Source organism: Gigantopelta aegis, chromosome 3 (genome assembly GCF_016097555.1).
Source record: "Gigantopelta aegis isolate Gae_Host chromosome 3, Gae_host_genome, whole genome shotgun sequence".
Lineage (NCBI taxonomy): Eukaryota > Metazoa > Mollusca > Gastropoda > Neomphalida > Peltospiridae > Gigantopelta > Gigantopelta aegis.
The window spans coordinates 83,916,105-83,934,519 of record NC_054701.1 but is presented as its reverse complement, the minus strand read 5'-3'; positions in this window follow the sequence as shown (position 1 = coordinate 83,934,519).

The window sequence follows — 18,415 nt, the reverse complement described above, 5'->3', positions numbered from 1 at the left end:
GCCGGTGGTTACGTAATATATAACTTATCATCAGGAATTAGTCTTAGAACCGAAGAACCAAACGTACCTGATTTTTGAGTGATGATACCAGTAAGCCATCAAGAAGTACATATTATTTTACAATACAAAATAAACCATCATTGTCAAAGTGTCTAAATAACTGTATCATATTTTGTCCATGCAATAACTTACGTAATGAAATGATAAACGGAGTATTTTCTTAGCTATTTGGTAGACTATCCATTATTTACCGTCCAGACAAAAAAGTACTTACAGGCAGTATTTTTTAACATCACAGGGTATTGGGATATACTTGTCACCCCTAAAATGATAATGAACATTATTAGCCGTCATGCTTTATTACTGTAAATCATTCTGTAAAACTCTTGATTAAGTAGACTTTCCCATCTAAAATCAAAGAACTGACAAATTATGTAGTCTCAAAGAAAAGAACATTATCACTTGGGGATCGGGAATGGTCGTTTTTGTTCCAACGTCGCCTACCAATACGCCTAATAGTATACATTTTAACTTTGGATTTTTCAGAAAGAAAAAATACTATAACCCCATTTCTTTCTGTTAATGCAAATTGAAATATATCTAGTTAAATAGTTTATTATATTATTAAGTCATTTGTGTTGTTTTACAAGTCAGGTTGATGAAAGCGAAGCGCCTTGTCGTAAATGACTGCGTTTGTTTACATTGTGCATACAGGAGTTGGTAGGAGCTGACGTCACTTCGCCCAAGCTAGAATTCCATACGCAATGAAAATAAAATTAAAATGGCTACCCCCAGTTAGCAGGAATAATAAGGGTTTTTAAAAATAAATAAAAAAATAAGAAAATTATTTTTTATTAACTCTATTACACGTTTTTCATTTGTTAAAGTGTTAGTATGTGTTGGTGGCCCGAGTAAACTCAAAGATAAGGCTCATCTTTGAGTTTACTCTCCCTTTAAGAAATCGATATTCCAATGGCAAATGATTAAATTTAAAAACTTATCACTTGTTTTCAAAAACAAGTGTCAGTCGTACCCATAAACTAATTCTACACTGACCATAAAATAATATAAATTATATAGACAACCTCTACAAATACATGGATAGATACACAGTTCATTATCATGTCATGACAGTTTAAAACAAATCATAGCTATATAAAGTAAAATGTTAAACTAATTAGCATAAAATTAGCGTTTTCCCCTTCCATTCAAGAACAATTTAATAGAACATCGAATATTATGGATACGTTTTTATGTACTGAGTAAGAAACATTATTTGGACTAACGTACATGACACCAAAAAACAATAAATGTTAAAGTTTTCACAAGTCTCATCCAAGCAAGATCAGGTGTTTTATCGCTGCATATCTTGATACCCGGTCTGTGTATAACTCCGCATCAAATTTGATTCTGATATCACATTTGAAGCCTTAAATATCCCAATGACAAATTCTCAAATTTAATATTTATAAATCGTTTGGGGGAAATAAATGTTAGACGTCTTTTCACCCTGGTAATTGTATATTTTAAGAACGTTCCACTTAGGGGTAGACTCTAAAACAAATTCTTCCTAGGACAAGACTTCTCTGCTTTATCTGTCTGTAATCTTTTAACCAATAAATCTTATATGACAAGATACTGTTGACATATCTAATCTCTCCCGAAAATCGGTATTGTTAAGCTGATCTTTAAATATATACACAGATAATGTGTTGCACTTAATATTAGTTGGAAATTCAAGAAGACGATCTCACTATTTATACTTCGTGACTGAATTTTGAGACAAAAACCGATACCGTAAAATGATTTGTTTCCAAAAGTTTCAAAGTAATTATCAACGATGGAATACTGTGTGTTGATAGGGAATAGTGAGTTATACCATAATCGACAGACGATTTATAAAGATTAAATCAAGTATGTCTACCATTGATAAAACTACTAATTATTTCAATTCAAACCCCCTCCGGTGGAATCAAATTAATGAGTTTCATTGTCATTTTTGAAACGTCTTAATTTAAAAACATCTATATGTGTAAATATTGTTTGGTATGGCTGGATTAAATGTATTATAATAATTACTCACGTAATAGGTACAGTGTTTATTCTTCAATTGAAATCTTACATCGCCTTATTTATTTTGGGGAATATGTGTATATATCAGATTACAAGATACCAAACAAAGCGTGGGACTAATATAGATGGTACCAATAAATACATCATATTATATATTAACGTTTATACATATATGATGATAATAATAATAATCATAATAATAATCATAAGGGAAGGAAGAGAGAGAGAGAGAGAGAGAGAGAGAGAGAGAGAGAGAGAGAGAGAGAGAGAGAGAGAGAGAGAGAGAGAGAGAGAGAGAGAGAGATTAGATTACTGCACGTGCTTGTGTGTCGTACTGATCTTTACGAAACTAGTGTCAGGATTCTTGTATTGGCCGAACGAGAGCGGGGTAATAGATGCATCTTGACACGAGTTTCGTAAAATCAGTACGAGTCAAACGTGAGTGTAATAAGTTCTTCATTATCCATCTGGGGAAGCCGCATTATATTATGACGTCGCTTCCTAAAATTTTGTCATTCGTTGTGCACGTGAAATATATATATATATATATATATATATATATATATATATTGATACTCGATCTGTATATAGCTTTTAATCAAATTTGATTTCCACCCTTTTGATTTTACTAATTCAGTGTCTTTAAATTTAAACATGTATAACCTATTTTGAAAAAAGACACTAAGTCGACACCCCAATCACCACCCCCTCCCCAGTAATGTTACACATTGGGCATTAAACATATAGACTGATGGATAAATAAACAGTTCATTAGGATAAGATATCAGCTTAAGGCTAAAACTCGAGCAATACAAAGTATAATTTTAACTACATAATATAACAGTCTACAAACATGAAATGGTATAAATACTTAATGGTTGGTATTATTATTATTTATTTATATTTTGTTTTGTTTTGTTGTTGTTGTATCCGGTAAATATAATAGTTGTGAAATGCGTAGCATAAATTGCTGGTGTATATATATTATTTGTTTTTGTGGGTAAAGACACTTCAAAGATGTTTTAAATCCAACACTATTTCCTTATAATACGAGTTGGAGTACATAGCATTTCTGATTCGATGTTGTCCGTTTATTAGATAAATACGCCTATGGTCTTCTTTAAGACATGTAATATTTTGGTGTGTTTTTCTGAGTCATAGTATACACTTTGTGCAAGAGATCCTTTACTTCTTCCTCCTTTGTTTTATCATCTGGATCTTTGCTAAATCTTACATGACGCTCGTCGCACTTGTTGAAAAACAACTTTAACTTAGGATGGATGATATCGTGTATTTTCTTGCCTTCCTCGAGTTTTTCGGAACTGGTGAAAACAAAAATCATATATTTAAAGACATCATCACCTAGACGGTCCCCCAAACATTTAAGCATAGTGGTAATTTCAAACGGTGACTGACCTAGAGCAAACACACAAACAAATGCATGTGGTCGCTGGTCAGCCAACTCCAGTGCATGTTCAATCTCTTTAAAAAAAATCATCTTCGCTGTAGTTCTCAGTGTTTGAAAGACCAGGCGTCTCCACTAGATATATGTGCTGACCGTATCGGTTTCTGTATTTACCTTCTGATTTTGAACTATCAGCGCCAAGATTGGTCGTTTTAAAAACGTCTTTGCCCAGAATTCGATTACACGTCGTACTTTTTCCAGAACCCTGCACTCCTATTGCAATCAATCTTAATTCTCCTCGATCAAATTCGAACGGCAAAACATCTGAAAAATAGTCCATGAAAACATCATAACATTATATTAATTGTTAACCATGCTGACCCCCTACAATCTATCGTATGTTACATATTACATTGATTTATTGAAAATGCATACACTCAGAAATTAAACAAACGGAAGATTGAAATCATAACTTTGTCTTCAATATTATTAACTGGATATAAAGACCATGACATCTCTCTCTCTCTCTCTCTCTCTCTCTCTCTCTCTCTCTCTCTCTCTCTCTCTCTCTCTCTCTCTCTCTCCATACATACATACATACATACATAGATACATATAAATATAAATATAAATAAATAAATATATATATATATATATATATATATATATATATATATCTACCTATATGCGTATGTGTATGTGTATGTGTATGTGTATGTGTATGTGTATGTATATGTATATGTATATGTATTGTACATGTACATGTACATGTACATACATACATACATACATACATACATACATACATACATACATACATATATCTACATATCTATATATATATATATACACACACACACACACACACAACATATATATTATTATTATTATTATTTTATTATTATTATAATATATATATATATATATATATATATATATATATATATATATATATATATATATATATATATATATATATAAAGATAGAATTTCATTCAAACGTTTTAACGTTTGCATTAAAACGTTGTGAAATTCTATCTTTTTATATATTCATTCGATACACTTCATTCTAATAACTTATATATATATAGATATATATATATATATATATTATATATATATATATATATAGTGGTCTTATATGTAGCACTGCTCGAATTTTAACCCCAAATTCGTTTAGGAGACATTTAATATAATAGTGCTTAAATAGGATGCTTTGTCAATGGGCCTTATTACAAACTGTTCATGTAGTGTATCCAGAATTTCTATCACAGCCATGTCTGGCCATGACAAAAAGGGCTTTCTGACATAATTTGTCTTCTTTGTAGTTTTGGCTATTTTTAGTTACGTATTTTGTCTCAAAGATATTTTATCAATATCACGTGTTCCTATCTGTTGATTGTGTTTGTCTGCGTGACTATTTGTATTAATGCTTTATTAATTCAAACAAGCTGATTCCTTAAAATCTCTTGTCTGTTACATATTATAGTAAACCATGTAAAATAAATAAACTGAGACCTCTGCAATTCCTTATAATAATAATAATAATAATAATAATAATAATAATAATAATGCTGATGGTATGTTGTTGTTGGTCTGCAGCGATCTCACACCTGTTTTACATTTTATGGCAACCAGGCTTCATTATCAATAACAAGCTAATACTATCGCGACCTTGACTATCAACATATAAAGTTTGAAACCTGTTTCAGGTCTTGAATCTCCACCTTCTGCATCCATAGACGGTTCTGTAAAAAAATAATATTTTATCTACATACCTTTCGTGTATATAATCTATAATCTACATTTATTTCGTATAATGACTGAAATGTTCATTTGTCGCGTAATGCCTGGTAACTGAATAACTCATGTCACAATCAAAACTGTGTTCTAGCAATATTACATACATTTACTACTACTACTACTACTACTACTACTACTACTACTACTACTACTACTACTACTACTACTACTACTACTAATACTACTACTACTACTATTACTACTACTACTACTACTATTACTACTACTACTTTTTTTATATATACTACTACCACCACTACTACTACCACTACTACTACTACTACTACTACTACTACTACTACTACTACTACTACTACGACTACTATAACAACAACTACCATTATTATTTTCATTATTATTATTATTATTATTATTATTATTATTAATTATTATTATTATTATTACTAGTACTATTATTGTTACAGTTATTATTAATTAATATCATATACAAATAATTAAATTTCCTTTGTGTCTATACACTTTACGGCAATCTGATTGGTCCAGAGGTGCGTACTTGTTTTCGTTCATATCTCGATGAACCGAAAACATTTAAGCCACGCCTACTACCCCCCCCCCCCCCCACCCCCCACCCCCTACACACACACACTGACTCGCACTATGTTTGTGCAACAAGCCGGATTATTCTGGCAATGATATTTAGATAATATGAAGAAAACACACGTGAAAGCTACAAAAAATGTATACGATAAATTAACGGAAAATGCTATAGCAGAGTAGACATGTAGATATATACGCATTGATTTAAAATAACCCCACAAAAAAACAACACCTCTTCGCTAATCATTTCATGAGACTCGGTCAGTGCCCAAAGAAATCTTGTAGGAAACTTCACTTCTGTAACTTACATGTAAAACCCCGTTCTCACTTGAACGATTTTCTACGCGAATTCCGTGCGACCACCAAATCGTACAGGGCGTGCGGGAGTCGCACGGCAGTATGTTGATGATTCGCACACGTTGTAGGGGTGTCGTGTGTATTTCGGACATGTCGCATGCCGGTGCGACATTTTTCAAATGTTTAAAATTATCGTACGGCTGTCTCTAGGTTCGCACAGTTCGCATTGGTCGCATAGAGGTTGTAGAGAAATCGTACGGCAGTCTGATAGGTCGCATAGGAGTCTGAAGGGAGCCGATCCGTGCGACTCCCAGCGGACCCCTTGCGACTCCGGTGCGATATCCATCAGACTGCCGTACAACTGCCGTGCAACTGCCGTGCAACCTGTGCCAATCTCATGCGAGTCCGGTACAGAAAGGCAGTCGCACGGCAGTGTCACAAGTGAGACTGCGCGGGGGAAAAAACTAAATAATTCGTACGGGAATCGCACGGCTGTACGATGGTTTAGTCGCACTGCAGTTGTACAAAAAATCGTTCAAGTGAGAACTGGGCTTAAGCGATGTTCTACAGTTGTTGACGAAAATTAAACGGTTCCACCAACAGCATAAATGTTAGACACGTTCCCTTCATTCACTTTCATAAAATATAAACTAAACACGAATAGGACAACTCCTTCCAATATAACTAAATGATCCGTAAAAATGCACAGCAGCTAGAGGAAATGACGTCATTTACAACAACAAAATAATTTTATTTCTCATTTCGTTTTTTCCAATCTTTCTTCTTTTCTCCCTCAGTCTGAATATTTTCTTCCCCTTTCAGCGGTTTTCGTAAAGTTGATATAATATATATATATATATTATATATATATATATATATATATATATATATATATATATATATATATATATATATGCCTGATTTTACACATTGCCTGAAATATTTAGGCAATCTACAGTTTACCTGATTTTACACATTGCCTGAACTATTTAGGCATTCTACAGATTACCTGATTTTACACATTGTCTGTAACATATATATATATATATATATATATATATATATATATATATATATATATATAGCTTATCATTTTCTTCTTGAATAAATTGTTTAAAATAACGTAAGTATAGTAATAATAAAATATGTTTAAAATAAAGTCTGCCAAATTCATCGTTTTGTGTATTGAGAAATATAGAACAGGTCCGTATGAACCTGGACATGAAAATGCACGTTTTGTTGTCCTACAAATCAAGTTTGACTTTCATGAGGATTGGACCGTTTTTGACAGAGGTCTGTCCTTTTATCGTAGTTGAATTACAGTTATCTGGACAGTTTCTGTGATGCGCAAGGCACTGAGCTGGATGCGTGCACATACCTTCATGTAGTAAACGGTACGTCACGTTTTGGTGTAATGTCAACATCTCAAGGAATTGGAAATTGAAATTGGAAATATGTGTATTTGAACTAAGAAATGTGGTGCATTTCGATTCCATACTGAACTTTCATTACAAGTTCTTGGTAATACAGAATTTTATTCTCAATTTTAATTGTACCTATCTGTGATATTAACAATTTTAATTAATTTATTTGCTGCATTTTTAGTTTGCTGTTTTTCATAAGTTACTGTTTGGTTTTATTATAATTTGACACCCAATAGCCGATGTATGTTTTGTGCTGGGGTGCCTGCAAACATGTATTTTATTCTATTCATGTAGTAATGTGAAGCGACAGATCGTGTTTCAGTTTCATAGATTCATAACAAATTTGCGGCCCTTCAACTTGGGATATATTACAATCATCACAACATCACTGCCATCATGACGTTTCTTTGCAATACTTCAAGATCTTGACCTGGAAGTTTGTGTAGAGCTATATAACATGAAACGTTCATTTCTAAAGCGCGATATACGCCAGATTCCAGATTTTGAGTGTGGAGCATTATTGGATGTACAGCATAAACACACTGTGATGCAATGAGTATAGTGGCATTTTTTAGAGGGTAGTAGTGCAAGGAAAGCTATGTGTATTAAAGTGAAATAGATGTGTGCGTGTGTGTGCTGTGTGTGCGAATAAGTGACTGAAGGCGTGGTTAAATCACTAATCTAGCAATTATCGAAACTTTCTCTATATTCTTGTTAGTATTCATTTGGACATTTGTTATATGTCAGTTTTTACGTTGAGCATTTTTCTAACATGGCCTTCACCATATTACAGACAACCATATGTCTGCCAATATTTCACATATTGAGGTGTTTTTCGTATAATATCATAGATTTTGTGGGATGAGGAATATGAAGATCACAACGTAAATGCATTTTGAACCACGTTTCATGATGATTTCACAAATAGTATGCACGTTTCTTTGTATTATTGAAAAACAATCATCATACTCCCAATGCTTTATGGAGATTTCAGTTTAATAAAATTTCAAAACAATGTATCTATTTGAAAAATAACTTCAGAGTAACCTGACACGGAGGAAACGCAAAGAACGTAATAATATAAAACCTGCTATAATATTCAAACATCTAGATTGAATAAAGATGTTTGTGTGATTCTCTTCTCATAAAAAATCTTATAGCCTCCTGTCAAAAATAATCCCCAGATATTTCGTCTCCTCAACAACTGGAACTGGAGTTTTGTCCAGAGACAGCTGCGGATCTAAATGGTGACCTCTTTTCTGGCAGATATACATACAGACGTTTTTTTACTTTGAGAATCGAAATCCATTGTCAATTGCCCATTGCTGAAGTTTATTCAAACAAAGCTGCAACTGACGTTCAGTGATACTCATACTGGATAATCTGTAGCAAATCTGAAAATCGTCGACATATAAAGAGCTATCAACGCCAGGTTTTAAACACTGGGTGACGCTGTTAATTTTAACGGAAAATAAAGTTACTGACAGGATGCTACCTTGAGGCACACCCATTTCTTGGGAGTGAGAATCAAAGAACGTAGATCCCACTCATGCCTTGAAAGACCTATTCTGTAAGAAATTTTAGATGAAGTCAGGCATACGGCCTCTTAGGCCCATGCCATGTAGGTCTTTCAAAATCCCATACTTCCACGTGGTATCATAAGCTTTCTCGAGGTAAAAAACCCGACCCATACCAAATGTTGGTTATGGATGAAAGCATCCCTACAAAACGTTTCAAATCTAACAAGATAATCGACCATACTACGTCTAGACCTGAACCCACATTGCACGTGAGTAAATAATTTGTGGGACTCAAGATACCAGACAAGTCTACAGTTGTTCATTCTTTCCATGATTTTACAAATACAACTTGTCAAAGCAATAGGGTGATAACTGGTAGGATTTGTTGGATCCGTATCAGGCTTAGGACTAGGAATGACAATGGCTTTTTACCAATCAGAAGGAAAGTCACCAGAAATCCAGATTTTGTTAAAGATATTTAATAGAACAATTAAGGATGGTTCAGGTAAGTGTTTTAAGAGTTGATAATGTATTTCATCTGGTCCTACTGAAGTATCATGGGCTCTACATAGAGCGTCCTGCAACTCCTCCAAAGAGAAGTGCCTGTTATATACTTCAGCATTTTCAGATGAAAAGTTAATAGGTTGCTTTTCAGCTTTATTTCTGACAGATGTAAAAGCATCTGTACTGAAAAGGAAGAGTTATGAGAGAAATTGCCTGCCAAAGCATTGGCAATGTTACGACGAAACGTCACATCCATGTCACTGACAGACAAATGGCAAACTGTATTATTGGATTATTTTTTCTTGATTTTATGTATCCTATCCCAGACAGATTTCACAGATGTTTGAGAAGTCAACCTGGAGACATAATTTCTCCAAGATGATTTCTTACTCTGTCTGATAGCTTTACGAGCCTTTGCCCGAGCAATGCTATAACTATTCAGGTTTTCCCAGGTAGGTTCGCGTTTGAACCTCTCGAGGGTCCTGTTTCTCTCTTTGATTGCATCTTTGCATGTCTCATTGAACCATGATTTATTGAAACGCTTTGGTACTGCCGAAGTCATAGGAATATCTTTCAAGATGGAGGTGAACAAAGACATGGGATCATTGGCACCAATCATGGCAGTTTGTTGCAGTTGAGTGCTGCATAGATGCCGAAATTGATCCCAGTTTACCCCCCCCCCCCACCCCCCCCCCCCACCCCCCCCCCCCCCCCCCCCCCCCCCCCCCCCCCCCCCCCCCCCCCCCGTCAATGGAGGTCTATCATTTTCCAAAATAATTGGAAAGTGGTCACTATAACAAGTCTCTGGACAACCTTTCCAGGAGAAATCAAGACAAAGTGATGGACTACAAAGGGTTAAATCAACAGATGTGAAAGAACCACTTGCAGGATGAAAGTATGTATGTCTCTTATCATTAAGTAATATTAAGTCATTCTAATTGTTTACCTCTAGTATTTATGTCATCGCATCCCCACAACGTGTGGTGAGCATTAAAATCTCCCATGATAACAAAGGGAGTAGGGAGTTGATCAAGAAGACTTTGAAAGTCCCTAGTGTTGAAATTGTAATTGTTTTGAGGGGGTAAATAAACTAAACATAGAGTAATAGTGACCTTTTACCTTTACCTGAGCTGTGACCTTTACAGCCACTGCTTGTAATGTGACTTTAATATGACTTTACTCTGGAGAATGTTTTCATTTACAATAATGGAAACGCCCCCAGACGCTATATTTTCAGTTTCTTGACATTTATGGTAGAAATTAAATCCTCTGATGTTAATACTGCCAGTATCCTTCAGGAAGGTTTTCTGAAGACACACTGCAAGAGGATTATACTTTTGAATTAGAAGACTTAATTCATTAAAATTGGGCCTAAGCCTACGGCAGTTCCAGTGGATAACTTTATTTTCCATCGGGAGGAAGTATGGGTTTTATCTTTGGCTTTGCTGGTGGTCTTTGTGATCGGCAATGATTTGGAGATCAAATCTCCATATCATCGTCACCGATATCAGTCAAAGTTTCGTAGATATTGGTGATCGGGATCGAACATAGTTCGATCTTTTTCAGCCTACCAGACAGTATTTCTGGATATTTCTTTGGAGATTTCTTTGTATCATTGCTTGTCTTAGGAAGACTAGTGCTCGACCTATTTGGAGTATTTTAAAAATCCAATGACACTTGAGTTTCAATTTCCTTTTGCTGGGGTGTAATGTTTTCTTTTCGTGCTGCTTTTTGCGCCAGTTTTTGCGCCTTCTCAATATCAGACAGTTTCTTGTACTTGGCTTCATCACAATGCCAGGTTAGGTCTGTGTTGACGGCACCACTTTTAGTGGCGACTTTGGCAGCAGCTGCAGCTGCAGCTGCATATGACTTGTCACCCCCAGTCGGTGTTGCTGTCTCCACCAACCTTCTGGCATCAATGAAGGATAGTTTCTTTTGTACTTTTACCTGCTGAACCTGTTTTCCAGCTTCCACCGTGGACACTCGTGTGAATATGCACAGTGGTTTCCCTTGCAGTTGAGACAAATGACAGAGTTTTTACATGTTTTGCTGTCGTGGTCAAAAAGACCACAACGAGCACATATAAGTTTACCATGACATGTGTTCTGTCCATGACCAAACCTCTGGCATTTGAAACAACACAAGGGATTTGGAATGCAAGGTTCAACAGGGATATTAAGGTAACCAGCTTTGACATATTGGGAAAGGGTAGGGATGTTAAATGTGAGGATGCAAGTATTCGTCGGTAACAAGTCATTGTTGCGACAAACGTTTATCCTTCTCACGGCAGTAATACCCTGTGAGCTAAGATTTTTACATATTTTTTCCTCACCGACTCCTTCCAGATCTCTGCTTCTGATCACTCCCTTTGACGAATTGAGGGAGGTGTGAGCAGTTACTTTAATTGCGACATTACAGAAAACTGTTGATTTGAGAAGGCAGGCTGAGTGTTTTTCGGTTAAACATTCAACCAGCAACCCATTCTTGATTTTCTTGACAGATTTGGGCTCACCAGCCAAGCCAACGATTGCCTTTTGAATGGCAAAAGGTGAAAGTTTATTCACGGCCCCGTCATCAGTGGAACCGATGACAAGAAACCTTGGCCAATTTTGTGAAGAAATCACTTTGGATTTTTTTCTAGATTTTATGGACTCCTCGTCCGAAGACAAGAAATCCGAAACTACGGTGTGGACCCTTTTCCAGGTCCCAGCAGAAGTTGGAATTAATTATTTTTATTTTATCCATATTTATTGAATAAAAGGCTCATCAACCCACCACCGAGTCCAACAAGTGCTGCGGATAACCAGCAGACAGCCATGCCAGGGATACATGGTTGATATACTTGGGCATTAAGAAAACAAAATCACCCAATTGACCCTATCCAACGCTCCAAGAGCAACAAATACATATGGTATATAAAACAATGTTTGCTCTTGAATAATGTAAACACAACAAAGATTGTATGCTCTCGAGCTTGGCGTGACCAGCTGACTGATCAGGTCGGGCCTACCTGACAGCCCGTCTATTTGAACTCCGGGCCAAAGTGATATATTGTCAGAAGTGATACCCGCAGGTATGCCCCAACTCAGTCACCAGGATCCCATCATCCATCTTCACGGGTCGCACCTCATGGCAAACAAGGTGCTCCAAAAGGTTTTTTTTTTTTTTTACTGTATTAGCCTTTCTCAAGAAGAATGTTTCACCCCTGCACCACGGTGAGGTTACAGTACACGCAGGGGCTTTTTGACAGAGTATATATACATGGAATAATACCACTGATTACAAATGTGATAAAAACAATGTTAGCATTGTCAAATCTCCCTATTGTTAGAACCAAAACAATATGCATAGAGGATACTCCCCGAGTGTCTTGTGATATCATAATGTATCAACACGAGTTGATAAAAGTATGAAAGCCGAGGATGCTGATAAATTATGATATCACAAGACACGAGGGGGTATTCTTTTTACCATCCAATATTATTTTTATTTGCGACAATTTTACACAGTGTTAGTAATGTGTGTTGAATGTCACTATATTTGGTATTGGTGTACTCGTTAACTAGCAGAACAGTGGCGTGACGTCATTAATGATAGTTTTAGCGCTGAAACACACACAGTGACGTAACGAAAGAAGCGATATCCTCTAGGAGAATATCGCAAATTATAGTGTCGGTGATATGTCCTACAAGAACCTTTAATGGATGATTAAAGAGAGTACATTAAGCAGACACAGAATTACTCTTCAAATTCACTGACTGATCCAGTGTCACTGTCACACTTTGCAGCATGAGTTATTGGATTTGCGCATACTGGGGCTTCATTGAGAAACATCATCTGAACAACAAGCAGCAAATCATGCTTGCACACACTCTGACGTACGATGGGCCACAGAAGCAATCACTTTCAAATTAAGGCCGTGATTCCTATTGTTATGTCTATAGAAAACCTACACACAGCAGTTCCCTTGCTGCTTGTTTGTAAGGAGTATCATGTGTGTTCCAATAACTCACCTTTGGGCATTGCTATGATCTACTCTCATGTTCATGTATATTTTGTCTTTAATTAGCCTTAAGTAGTGTAAAATGGTCAGGCGATTTTTACTACTTACCCCATAGGGTTTTTGGGACAGTTTCGCCTTTAGAACTACCATGTCTGCCACCAACATCTAGAAACGAAAGTAAAAATCACCAAATCATACATATATGACTAATTTGGAAAATGTAGTTGACAAATTCAAGACGAACAGCTGTATCAGTGTCACAACCATATTCTATTGTAAATATGTTATTTTAAATAACTGTGGTATTGTAACAGTGTAAATAGCCTGTAGCATTTGTGATGGTTTGATCTGCACGTTAAAAAAGGAAAAGTTTGTTTTGTTTATTGACACTACTAGAACACGTTGATTAATTATATTGTAAATACACCATTTGATTAATTATGTTGTAAAACGTAGTCATCAGAGGAAACCCGCTACAATTGTTTTCCTAATGCAACAAGGAATCTTTTATATCCGCTTTCCTACAGACAGGACCTTTGACCAGTTATGCCTCCAGGTTTGCAAGGTCAAAGATCGACTGTGGACTATTCCAATTTGATAGTCATTTGGTTAAAAGTTTTCGGTTTGAGTTATTGTTATAGAACAGACTCGTTGACGTGCTGGTTAGGACATCAGACTTAAGTCTGGTAGGTTCTGGGTTTGCATCGCAGCTGACAGGTATAAGACCAATACACTGACTTTTCTCTCACTACCCACTGTCCTATGTCCCAGATATGCACCACACATAGCTGATGTGTGTACCCAGGTCAGCGTGATCGAACCTTAATTGCATATAAGCACGGAAGTTAGTATAAATGAAATGAATATTGTCAGGGAGAACCTAGAGTTGTGCTGCTCGAGCGGTGATATATCTGTGGTCACAGTATGTTATGTTTTCTAAATATCCAACATCAGTGAATTTATTCAGTGTTGCTGGAAATGTATATTGTGTATGTGAAAACCAATCTGTACGTGAGTATGATCTGAGTTACGTTGGTTCATATGTGCAGCCATTTCTAGCAAGGTGTAGTTTGCAATATGTGTAATGTTTGTTAACGTTTCTTTTATTGTTAGATAAGTTTGTGGTTTTGAGCTGGTGATGTACAGTTTTGATGGTTACCAGCAGCTTTTGTGTCACCGCTTGGGTCGATGAATGGGTGACGTTGTTAATGGTGATTGTTACAAGCATTGAATGACCTTCATTTGAGAACATTGGTCTTGACTTGTGGATTTTCAAATATCTTATATGTATATTGTGTTTGGAAGGACAATGTGTTCCAGCTTTGGCAGGTGTCTGATTTGAGTTATGCTTAACTACATTCAGTATGTATCAGTACTTTAAATTGATCATGTAATTTTGAGAATACATTGATCTAAGTGTTATTATATGTTATGTATTTTGAGAAATTTTGAAATCAAGAGTCAGTAAGACCAACTTTTACAGATAAATGGAAAACAAAAATCAATATGAATACTCCTTTGTCATTGAAAGTGTTTGATTATTTAATATTTTAAATGATTATTATACCAATGATACAGTGGTTGGGCCATTCCTGAGAAATCTGTCTCGGGGTAAAAGGCCATTCATTGATGCTCTTCCTCGCTTTCCAGAGGCCGTGTCTTTGTACAGGGGGTTTGACCATTTAAAACTGCAACGAGGTATCCTTTATCGCTCTAGTGAATGGGGAGCAGAAGATGCAGTTGGTACTTCCTGTAAAGTTCGTGCCACAGCCCTTAGAGGTCTCCATGATGATATTGGACACATGGGTCGAGAGAGGACACTGGCTCTTTTAAAGGACATATTATACTGGCCTGCCATGAACAAAAGTGTTGATGAGTGGATCAAAGCCTGCGACAGATGTCTTCGTCGTAAGGGACAAACCAACATCAGAGCACCATTAATCAACATAACTACAAGTCAACCTCTTTAGTTAGTATGTCTGGATTTTTTAACTCTTGAAACATCTAAATGTGGTTTTCAAAAGATACTGGTTATAACAGATCATTTTACCCGTTATGCTCAAGCCATACCTATAAGGAACCAAACTGATAGGACAATTGCAGAGGTTTTATTTAACCATTTTATTGTTCATTATGGTTGTCCTCAACGTTTGCATTTCGACCAGGGTGCATTATGTTCTATTTCAGGCTTACAGTCCAGTACCACCCCATGTCACGTAGCTCCGTTGGTTCATGCTTACAATTGTACTAGGCATGAGTCTACGGCCTATTCTCAATTTTCTCTTATGTTTCGCAGGAATCCACGACTACCGGTTGATGTTGCTCTAGATTTGGAACCAAAACATGACAAGTAAAGGCTGCATGACTACGCTTCAGCTTTACGTCAGAGGTTACAGGAGTCCTACAACTTGGTTTCCAAGGCAGCTGAAGACAGTAGGAAACGCCAGAAGAGGAATTAAGATGTCAAACTTCGAGGGTCTATTCTACAGATGGGTAACAGAGTTTTGGTTCGAACATTGGCATTTGAGGGGCAACACAAAATTGCCGATAGATTGGAAGAACATCCTTACATCATTCGTGACCAGCCAAATAAGGATGTACCAGTGTTTTTGGTACGGAAGGAGAACGGGCAGGGAATAAGTAGAACACTGCACAGGAATCTTCTATTGCCCATTGACTTGCATGGTCAGGATATGCCACAACCAGCAAGACCAAGACCAAGACGCCTTCCTGTAAAGACAGTGTATCTTCGCCAGAGTTTCACGACGATTCACACTCGTCGGATCAAGAGTTTGATCTTGATATGGACTCTGTTGTGTTGGTCAGAGATGCCAGCACCCCACACGCTGATGACACAGATTCTGTAGGTGCCATGGATCCAGTCAGTGCTTCGACACCAGGACGCTCAACTGAGACGTCTGTTGTGGTAGCTGAAACAGGCCATGACGAATCAGCTATGGAGGAGGTGGCAGGTGAGTAGGACTTCACTTCTGAAGAGAATCTTGTTATTCCAGTGCCGGTTCCACGGAGATCTACACGGGTCAGACATCATCCTAGGTGAATGAGTTAAGAGGATTACGCCATGGCCCGTGTTATTGGTTGTGACTGGAAGGAACGGGTCAGTATTCTTATTGACATGGCTTTTAGGAAGTTGTTTGATCGCATGCCAGTCGATGCAGTGAATGCTGTGATCCAGATCGTCACAAGTTCCATTAAGCCATAATGTAAATGTCGGGACGCCATTTATTAACTGGGGGAGTATGTAACGGGGAGTAAATATTTGTAATTATTTTATTTTAATATTCACTGTATATGCATTTTATTTCAGTTTTTTAAGTTACAATATTTTGTTGAGAATATCGTATTTCGTTTGGACTACGCCCTAGCTTGTTAGTAGCCAATAGCCAGATATATGATTTTATTTTAGCACGTGATGTTTCATGCAACGTCCGTGCAACATTCACATAAACACTCAACACCATAAGATTTTGATTAAGAATGATCTGTTGGGTTTTTTCCGATTACTTCGCCATTGAACACAGCACAGGTTTGAGTAATATGCATGTATCGGTCACTTACCACATTACCAGATATATTTATACAATTTATAATAAACTGTAACTAATAATGAGTAAATGAACAATTATTAAAGTAATTTAGAAGTTTCATTTTAATCACATAACTAAAATAGTAATGTGTAAAAGGTATTTAATTAAAACTAGTTATTTTAATCATAGTTAAATACAACATCACATTTTAATTAGAACTAAAGTAAAGTATTATTCTGTATTTTTTATTTTATTATTAATATTTTTAATTCTTCACAGAAGCCCTGTTTACACTTGTATCCATCATCAACCAGGGAGAAGAAGTGATGGATATTTAAACATATGAATGAATATAGTTTCTATATTCTGTCAAAAAAGAAAAGCATAGACGAAATATTCATGGAATTATCTCTTTAATACAAAGTGGCATAATGTTGTTATTTATGATCGTATCACAGTCAAATTTGACATGTGTATGTGACAATGTTCTTGCTATGGATTGACGGCAGTTGGGGCGTTTTTATCACCAAACAGCGTCACACGAGGGCGCTGAAATCAGTACCTTGTGTGGCCACCACCAGCAGCAATCACTGCGCGACATCTCTTTGTCATAGACTGAAGGAGTCTCTGAATTCGGGCACGTGGAATCCTAGCCCATTCTTCCTGCAGTGCATGTGACAGTTGCGGAAGTGTCTGAGGTTCCGGGTCGCGCTGGCGTACACGTCTGTCCAGTTCGTCCCATAGATGTTCAATGGGGTTGAGATCTGGCGATCTTGATGGCCATGGCAGCACATTATGTTCTCATTCTGTAGGAAATCCATTGTTACACGTGCCGTATGCGGCCTGGCATTGCCCTGCTGAAAGAATTCTCTCTGTCGATCCACAATGGGAAGCATGTGACGGCGAAAAATTTCATCCCGGTGGCGTACAGCTGTCAGGTTGCCTTGCACGAACACAAGTTCGCTTCTGCCGGTGTATAAGATGGCTCCCCACATCATGACACTCCCTCCACCAAATCTGTGAACTTGGTCGACGCAGTTGTTGGCAAAACGTTCATTGCGGCGTCTGTAAACACGTTGTCGTCCATCACGTCGCTGTAGAAGGAAACATGACTCGTCGCTGAATCATACTTGCCACCAGTTTCCCAAGTTCCACCCCTGTACATTCGTGCACCAGCGAACACGTAAATGTCGATGTTGACGTCGCCAGGACGGGGCCAACATACGGTCTCCTAGCCCGTGAAACAGCTTCTCGAAGTCGGTTCCGAATGATTTGTGCAG